This window comes from Pimephales promelas, chromosome 22 (genome assembly GCF_988280905.1).
Source record: "Pimephales promelas chromosome 22, fPimPro1.hap1.1, whole genome shotgun sequence".
Taxonomy (NCBI): Eukaryota; Metazoa; Chordata; class Actinopteri; order Cypriniformes; family Leuciscidae; genus Pimephales; species Pimephales promelas.
The window spans coordinates 14,665,086-14,675,209 of record NC_142790.1 but is presented as its reverse complement, the minus strand read 5'-3'; the positions used below and the strand labels follow the sequence as shown (position 1 = coordinate 14,675,209).

Sequence of the window (10,124 nt, the reverse complement as noted above, 5' to 3'; positions counted from 1 at the left end):
TTACATAATTAAGTGTAAAAATAAAATAAAAATTAAGCGTTTTGTTTGTTTTTGTTTTTTGGCTGTTTACAGAGTTGTGATGGAAAGTTTGATTCGTTTTGGTCGATCGGTTCATTCGAACCGTTTGGAACCCAGTTCAAAACCCGATTCAATGATTCATTTACTTATCGTGTTTCCTGACATTGTGCATGACACGCATTGCTATTATTTATTTATTTATTTTTTTTTTTTAATAGGTTGTAATAATAAGGTTGTGTGTTGTAATTCTATGTGTACCGATTTAGTTTTTATGCATTCATGAATGAGCTCATAAAATATCAAGTCATCTAATGTTGCCTGCCTATGTTGCCTGGCATTTACTGTAGGCCTACATTTAAACATTACTGACTTTCTTTAACAGGTGTTAACACACACACACACACACACACACACACACACACACACACAAAAGAAGAAGAAGAAGGTTTTAGCATGTTTAAAGCTGATAATCATCGAATACATAGTCTGACTCGAGGAACCGTTTGGGCGATTCAGTCCGATTCGTAAACCTATCAGACACATTGTTATAACTTTAAAGACCCCGAAGCTGTCAAGGAGATAGTAGTTGTCATGTTTATTATTTCACTGACATATCAGGTAGCCTAGTAAGAACATTTAATGTGTTGTAGGCCTATCCTAAAATAGCGCATTAAGTTCAATATATATAGGCTATATATATAATATATTTTAAAGACCTTCTCCAACATACGTTTCTCTTAGATTTTCGAATAGGCTTACAAATCTACTCTTTTCCTGTTTCTACTCCCTGATTTGTAGGCTACTTAAGTTGGTGTGGTCCTCAGGGGGGACCATGTCATCCTATACTAGGTTAGCCTAATTACCATAGCCAGGTTAAACCACTGGAGAAAGGATAACCCTCTTAGCCCAGTTAGTCCTGGTGCAGCAATATATACTCATTGTTATTCTGTGGCCGTATACACGGAACAGTTTTCGAGCCAGGGTGACCGACACGCACCATCATTAGTCTGATATCACTCCTCCACCTGCTGTCTTGGTTTCTCATGACCAGTCTATGATCTAAGCAAGCTATCCTATGTTTTTGGGGAGGTGTGCGAGGTTGGACTGGATTCAGACAGCCTATCTCCTGGACGGAGGCTGGAGAGGGACTGACCGCTCCGCTCATGTGACAGTCTGATACCTTGCGGGAAGCATGTGCGCGTTGCGCGTTTCGCTTAAACCGGTGACGCGGAGGCTTTGATGAGCCGGTTCGGCTGGAAGGAGGAGGTTTCGGACTAGTCTCCAGGTAAAAATAAACTCCTTATTCGTTATTTAATGCGTGTCAATGCATGTGTTTTCTTTGCGAACATTATGACAAACGTTTACGCATTTTGGTAGCCTATAAGGCTACTCGATTTTGGAGCTTCTAAGATGAATAAAGCTCTCAGAATCAATTGTGAATATTCCATTTATTTATTTTTTGATGATGATTTTTGGGTTGTCATTCGGCATTACACTCCAATGAGAGATGCTGTTAGTGTTCATGGTGGTTAACTGATGTGATTTCTAGAGTCATATAATTAGTCTGCGAATCATACGGAATCGAGTAGGTTCCCTAACATTTCCATGAACGATTCTTTGGTATTTTGGAGGAAGAAATATGTGAGGGGAAAGGATTTGGAAATCTTTAGGCATTTATTGACCTCAGCTGTCTCTAATGATGGAATAATTTGGTAGCCTAACTATATTTAGTTACTAATTCAATTATTTAAAATAGGCTATGCCCTAACGATTATTTAAATAAAATTATAAACAATTTTAATTTTATAACAAAACTCAAAATGTGTAACTAGCCTACACGTTAACCAATAGGCCTAGTTCCAGAAATGTTATCATCACTTAGCCTACCCTCAAGTTGTTTCTTTCTTCTGTTGAACACAAAAGAGGCTATTTTCAAGAATTTTGGTAGGCTTCAACGTTAGGCTAAGAAGTTAAGGCTACCACTGTCTGGTTACCGACATTCTTTAAAATATCTTCTTTTAATTAATTTTTTTTTAATTTTTTTTTTTATTTTATTATTTTTTATTTTTTTTTGGGGACTGTCCCTAAGTAATTATAGAATTCAGTTCTCCGACGGATTCATAAATGTAATTTCTTCACTGAAAAGAACCGGCTCTGTATTCGTTCCGAATCATTCGAATTGGACTACATTTTCTTTTCTTTTTTTCAAATTAGCCCACTAAAAAGTTCCGACTCCAAAGATTCGTTCATTTGAAATTCGGACTGGTGGCGCTGTGTTCACTAGCAGTGATGTGCTACAGAAGTGTTGGAAACACTGTCAGACTATGTTAGTTCGTTTTTCTGTCCGCAGAGGGGAAAAAATGGACCCGGACGTCACGAGAATCAATTTGTTCCGTTAATTTCTAAATAGAACTGAACAACAATCGATCCCTAACACTAGTTATAGAGTAGGCTAACGGCTTTTAGTCATTGTCATAGTGTGTGTGTCTCTCTCTCTCTCTCTCTCTCTCTCTCTCTCTCTCTCTCTCTCTCTCTCTCTCTCTCTCTCTCTCTCTCTCTCTCTCTCTCTCTCGCTCTCTCTCTCTCTCTCTCTCTCTCTCTCTCTCTCTCTCGTCACACACACACACACACACTCACTGAGGGTATCAGCCTATTTATTGTGAGCTCCTACTGAAGGAGAGTTAGGGAAGCTTTACGGTATCACCACCCGTGAAAGATCATTGTGTGTTTCATAGTCAGGAGGATTCTGAGGATATAGGCTAACGCAGATAAACATCATGTTATGCTACAGGCGTCTTTGATCGTTTTCCAGCATATTCTCATAAGGTAAGAGACATCAGAGCTTTTCTCACCCTTCCTCTGGAACATTTGCCTAAGTCACTCACATGGCTGCACCTGCTCATGATATATCTAGAGATAAATGCTCCCTTAATGGCAAACTTACTTAATGTTTGTTTGCATTCATTACTAAAGCAAGCAAACATCCATTCTCCACCATTCATTTAATCAACATATATCGGATATGCATCACTTTGCAGCCATTTTGCTATCAGAGAGTCAAACATCTTCATTTCAGCATCTTTTATTTCATTTTGTTGGCCTGCAAAGGTTCATTTTGGAATCTCAAGTTGTTTAGGAACATAACTTGTATTAAATTTTGCATTAAACCTTGTATCAAAATAATTTAGATTTAAAATAGTGTATAAATGTTATGGTTCGGTCTATTTGTTTGTCAAATACCTAACCAGTAGGTCAAAACTATTTGTTTTCTCCCTGGGAATTCAACCTATGACCTCATCATTGACTACGTATTACAGGAACGTCTGTAGAAAGCTAAAGAACAGAGTGAATGTTTCCTTTACCATGGGGCTCATTCATTAACATTCAGTTCTAAATAATGAGGCAACTCTCTTAAAGCTTGAGGCTGTTAGAAGGCGTCCTCTCCATAAAGATGCTCCATTTGTGTGTGTGTGTGTGTGTGTGTGTGTTGCCGGTCCCACAGAACAGTAAATGTTTAGAAGTGCAGGGTCATTAAAAGTTGGTCGCCTGAGAGCATTGTGAAAGGAATGTTAGTCAAAGTCCTTAACAGGACACCCCCAACTATATGCTTTGTTCTCCGGGACAATACCTCGCTGGTTTGTCCAATAGGGAGGTAGAGCGAGGGAGCTGGGTCTTGGGTCAAGTGGCAAGACAGTGACATATGTAGCTGACAACTTGTTCCGGAAGGGTCACCTGATACGAGGCTGCAAAGCGGTGAGCGTTTCGTGAAAAGTGGAGGAGGAACTTTGATTCATTGGGGCAGAGGGCATCACCCTTTTCCCTCCGTTGGTTAACTGGCTTCAGGATCATTATCTGTGTTCGTTTTTCTCCAAACATGGCATTCTTTAGAAATGACCTAAGTGTCTGTAAAAAAAATAAAAATAAAATATTTTTATTTAGTTTGCATGGGGTCTCCTCGGTTCTAGACCAGGGTAAAAATACTTCCACTCCCCCCCTTTTTGTCTGATAAAATCCATAACTTTCTTGATTTTTTTTTTATTTTATTTTTTTTCATTTTACTTGGATGTAATAATATTATAGAACTTAAATAAGAATGATTTTTATTAAAGTATATATATATTTTTTTTAGGGCTGTCAAACGATTATTTGTGATTAATCGCATCCAAAATAAAAGTTTGTGTTTACATAATACTGTATATGTGGGTGCACTGTGTATAATTATTTTGTATATATAAACACACACACATGCTTGTATATGTTTAAGAAATATTTTCATGTATATACTGTATGTAGATTTATAAATAATTTATCTGATATGTAAATATACATATTTTATATATAAATAATATTTGTTTCTTAAATATACATGCATGTGTGTGTATTTATATATATATACATACAAAATAATTATACACAGTGCACCGACATATAATATCTAAACACAAACTTTTATTTTGGATGCGATTAATCGCGATTAATCGTTTCACAGCCCTATATATTTGATTTATTTGAATATCTCTAATATATTATATTGCATTACATTATATATTATTCTTATTACATTACAGTTCAAAAGCTTGGGGACAGTAAGATACATTTTTTTAAGTAAGAAATGACTTTTATTCAGCAAGAATGCATTAATTAGTCAAAAATGACAGTAAAGCAATTTATAATATATTACAAAAGATTTCTATCTCAAATAAATGCTGTTTTTTTAACGTTTCTATTCATGAAAAAAAAAAATATTTTCAACATTATTATATTATTATACAAATTATATTTCTGTTTTTACTGTATTTTTGATTAAATAACTGCACCCCTGATGACCATATACTTTTTTTCAAAAATATTTTTAAAAAATACATCCAACTGCGAACTTTTGAATGGTAGATTATAATACATTTGTTTAAACAGATTTAAATATTATATATTCGTATATTTTTAGATTATAATACATATGTTTAAACCGATATAAACATTATTTATTCGTATATTTTTAGAGTATAATACATTTGTTTAAACAGATTTAAAAATTATATATTCGTATATTTTTAGATTATAATACATTTGTTTAAACAGATTTAAATATTAAATATTCGTATATTTTTCAAAGTAGCCATTTTAATCTCTTGTTTTGGGGTGTGGTTATGGATGATCCTTCATTATCCTCTTGAATCGAGGTCATTTCAGAGTGACAGTAACCAGACCAGGACAACAACGTATCAACTGTCCTGTGGAGTCACCTCTGCCCACACCAAACATCACTCACGTGTCAACGGGATGCATATCATCATTGCAACCAGGCTTCCTGCAATCTTATATAGAGTTACAGAATAGGGAAACATGCCATACCAATTCAAAACAATCAACATCTGGAAAAAATTCAGGGTCAAGCAGGAAACCTTACAATCTTATCAGAGACTATACAGAAAGAAAGGCCAATGTTTCCATTCTCTTTTCTCTCTTCCTCTTTCAAGCATTTCCAGTCTCAATTACAATCCTGACCCAGGGGAGAATGGTACAGCCTGGTATGGAATGTGTCCCATGCCTAAATACTCTAGATCTTGAGGACAGTGAATGAACTCAGCACTTGCTCTTAGAACCTAGTAGACAGGAAAAACCCGACACACGGGCGCGACGGAAGAACAACATGTTCTTTTCCTGAAGAGTGGCATGCACTCCTATAAAAGCCACGATACATTAGCAGTTTTAGAAATGAGTTTCTTCTAAGGATTTTTCTGAGCTTTAGTAAATGAGGTTATAAAGGGGCAGTTGAGATATCCCTCTGTCTGATAGGACATGTCCTCCCATTTCCTGAAAGACACTGATTCTATCAGCCTGAGTTCCTTCCCATATAGAAATTCAGGTTCGGTCAGTCGAGCTGAACATTGTCAGGAATAACAAACAGAAGAAGGCAGAAAAGTTCAGTTTTTTTTTTTTTTTTTTTTTAGTTCAATCAAAATGTAAAATTCTGTTATAATTTCCTTGTGCAAAATAACACACTTCCGTATACTTTAAAAAAAGATTGTGTAAATAATATAGTTTTAAATAATACACTTAAAGGTGTAGTTCACTTTTCAAAAAAATGTTTGCTGATAATTTACTCACCCCCATGTCATCCAAGATGTCCACGTCTTTCTTTCTTCAGTCGAAAAGAAATTAAGGTTTTTGATGAAAACATTCCAGGATTTTCTCTACATAATGGACTTCATTGGGAACCAAATGGTTCAAGGTCCAAATGAGAGGTTCAGTGCAGCTTCAAAAGGCTTTAAACGACACCAGACGATGAATAAGGTTCTTATCTAGGTAACACAGTCTCATCCCAAATCGTCATATAACTGACGTTTTGGGACGTATTTTGACCATACGTCAATATCCGCCTTTTTAGGGCCCCCTTAAACGTCGGTAGATGGCGATCCCGGGCCGTCATACAACTGACGCTTTACCTTTAACGTCAGTTAGGTGACGGGTTAGGTTTAGGGTTAAGTTTAGGTATGGGGTAGAGTTAGGATCCCATAACCTCATCTACCGACGTTTAAGGGGGCCCTAAAAAGGCGAATATTGACGTATGGTCAAAAGACGTCCCAAAACGTCAGTTATATGACGATTTGGGATGAGACCGGGTTGATCTAGGACCCTTCGAGTCATGACTCAAAAACAGATTTGTTCATTTTGATGAACGAGTTTGAACAGGAGAGTCACGAACGCTCATCACAGAACAGAGCAAGGCGAGCATTTGTGCTTAAACTTTTTTTTTTTTTTTTTTATGAGCGATCGCTTCGCTTGATAAGACCCTTATTCATCGTCTGGAATCATTTAAAGTCCTTTGAACAGTTTGCACTGAAACTCTCATTTGGACCTTGAACCGTTTGGTTCCCATTGAAGTCCATTGTATCGAGAAAATCCTGGAATGTTTTCATCAAAAACCTTAATTTCTTTTCAACTGAAGAAAGAAAGGCATGGACATCTTGGATGAAACGGGCAAAAAGTTTGTTTTTTTTTAAAGTGAACTATCCTTTAATAGCTAACCGAATGCATTGTTTTCGACACTTCATCATTGCATGTTAATTGAGATCATGATTTAAATGAAATACATTTAAATGATCTTTAGTGTTTTTGACCCAACACAAATATACTTAAATGTCATTTCTATTGATAAATTTGAACACTTGTAATTACAGATTTGCAATGATGATGTTGCACTTTAATACACTTTTAAAATATATTAACTTTAAATATGATATTGAGTTACAGACTACAGTTAACTATAATAAAGGACTTTTGTATGTTCTTTAGTATGTTGACAACAAATAAAACAAAATTGGTTTCTTGAAGTATAACATAATTAAAACGTTAATTTAAAATGTACTTTAAAGTACAATACAAATATTTAAGTACACTTAAGTGGCCTTTTCATTAATATTATATATTGTGTTAAATATTATATGCAAGAGTTAAAAAAAATCGTACATTTCAAGTGCACTTTCAACTTTTTTTTTTTTGAGTGTTTATTTACCCTCACGTCTTCCGAGTTGTAACCTTTATAACATTTCTTGTGGAACAGAAAAGAAAATGTTAGAATATACAAGCAGCTCTTTCGTTTTAATGGAAGCAAATGTTAATCAAGTCTGCACGCACTGTTTTTAGTGAATAACGATTTAAATGTCTGTTTCTCAGACAAAACTATTGTACACTATTGAAACTATTGTTTCACACGACTTTAACAGAGATGTATAGTAACGAAGTAGAACTACTTAAGTACTGTACTTAAGTACTAAAATGCTGTATCTGTACTCTACTAGAGTACTGTTTTTTTCTCATACTTCTACTTTTACTTCAGTAGATATTTTCGATGAATTTAATACTTTTACTTCGATTTTTTTAATGTTCTGCTAGTTACTCGTTACAATTATAAAAATTTTACCAATCATTCGTTGCAAGTTGGCTTTCATGCTGCCTAAATCACACACCAGTTTTATAGGGTAATGGTATTGATTGACACACACATTGACAACTAATGCAGGGGTTGTCCTGCAATGACATTTTTTGGCGGCCGCCAAAGCAAATTTGTAACCCGCCAAAACGCCTTATTTGATTGCTAGTTCAAACTTTTGACTGATTTCTTTAATAATTAGATGACACAATACTTGTACTTTTTGTACTTAAGTAGGGAATTTTAAAATAAACTACTTGCAATAATTAAATGCAAAAAATGTTGAACACTTTAGTACTTCTACTTAAGTGTGGTGCTTAAAGAGCACTTCAACTTCTACTCAAGTCACTTTTTTGATAGAGCACTTGTACTTTTACTCAAGTCCGGGTTTCTAGTACTTTATACGTCTCTGCTTTTTAAATACAACACCCAAGTTAAATGGGCTACTTGTATTAGCTTTTGGTCCTTTTTGGTGGCTCCCATCTACTTTCATCATAAAGAAGAGCAGCTTGGACATTCTGCTAAACTTTTACTTTGTGTTCCACTGAAGAAAGGATGTCAAAACTTATAATCTATTCCTTTAACCTAATCTGTTATAGTGTCTTAAACTGCTTTGCACCTTTCGTATCTCGGGTGAGTTTGATGCGCTGAAATATTGAACACGCTGTTTAGCATGCACAAAGTAGCGCCTGTCTACTTGAATTTCTTGATGCACCGACATAGCAGGTGTCTTAAATTACCCAAAGGGCAAAGCTGATTGCGACAACAAGTCTTCCTCGTCCCTGTTGCAAGGAAGGGCAGCGGGCGACGGGACAGCTGTGAGTACAGCCATTACAACGATTAGAGAATGCGCTAGGGATGGATGAGGAAGATAAGAGGGAGAGAGATGAGGGGAGGACTGATGGAACGTGAAGTGAGTGTAGGGGGAATTCCTGGAATTCCATGACCGCCGCCACTCTTCCTGATCCTGATAGGACACACATTGGCGCACACATTCAGACATTTTCATGTTTGTAATTCTACTAAGATGCTGAAGAAGCCGACCCGATAGAATGTACCGGATTGGCTCTTTTATACAGTCGTGTAGCTTCTGTGTGGCTTCATAGCAAGGGTTTTATCAGTTGATGGCTTCGGGCTGTCAGAGTGAGTTTCTTGGCTTGCCTCTGATCAAAGGTCTTCAGCTTTATTTGGCATCGCTGCTTATTCCAGACCGAACAGTCACTTCAAACAAGGATTTAATAATATAATAATGAGCATGGATGGTGGTTCTATTCATCAGTATGAAATGTACCCTATGGAATAATGTTTGCAGTGGTTCTAAAAAGTATTTGGGCACAAAAAAATCGACAAAATATCAAACCAAGTGGCCTTAATTTTAAAGAAATATAGCACAGACACAATTTTTTAAGCAAAACATTTAGTGACACTTTATTTTAAGATGACAGAGTTACATGCCACATGTACTGTAGTTACTATAGAAATTATGCAAATATTGAGGCAAGTGATTTTGATGATTTTGCTGCTTGTCGAAATTGCTTAGTTAATGAGCTTAAGCAACACAATTGTTATTCATTTTGTCCAAACTTAATTTGATTGTGTTCAATCTACTTAAATATGTCCAATTTAAGATTGCTTAATCCGTTTGTGTTGGATTACATGAACGATTTGTGTTGCATTAACTAAAACTGGGCTGTGCTTTTTAGTTCTCAGGATGCTTTGCATATGGCTGAATTAAGAGAGAACAAATGTCTAAATTAAGTGTTATTTTATGTGTTTTTGAGAAAATGAGAAAAAGGGAAGACTTTATAGTGTTTAATTGTGTTTAATGTTCAATGGCATTGCAATTATTTATTAGTACCATTTAAATTACAGTCATTAGACTGAAAGCATTTGGTTAGATACTTTCAGCAAAACCTTTGGTTGATAAAGCATGTGAATCTTATAATTTAAGATGTTAACAAGTGCTATTTGTAGCTAATACTTGGTTATAGTCTATAAATGTATTATTGGTGTGACATTAAAATACATTTTATTGAATTTGAATACCTGAATCATATCAGGGAGCCTTTTAAAATTCACTGACAATATAGCTGTGCCCAACTATAGTAAATAAGTTGAATCAACCTTAATACATTAAGTTGACCCAACGTAAGTACATTAAATTGGAATAACA

General features: G+C 35.4%; 1 protein-coding gene across 2 annotated transcripts in view; it reads left to right on the top strand.

Annotated features, from left to right (window-relative positions):
* The first annotated feature begins 983 nt into the window (after window positions 1-983).
* The window catches only part of tmem108 (transmembrane protein 108), a 67,653-nt gene continuing 58,512 nt past the window's right edge, over window positions 984-10,124 (top strand). Inside the window, exon 1 of one of the 2 annotated variants that reach the window (XM_039666663.2) lies at window positions 984-1,303. The gene's annotated coding sequence lies outside the window, so the exon portion shown is untranslated. Of the gene's footprint in view, window positions 1,304-2,515; window positions 2,845-10,124 lie in introns of those variants that run through there. The other variant, XM_039666664.2, reaches the window with a different exon arrangement.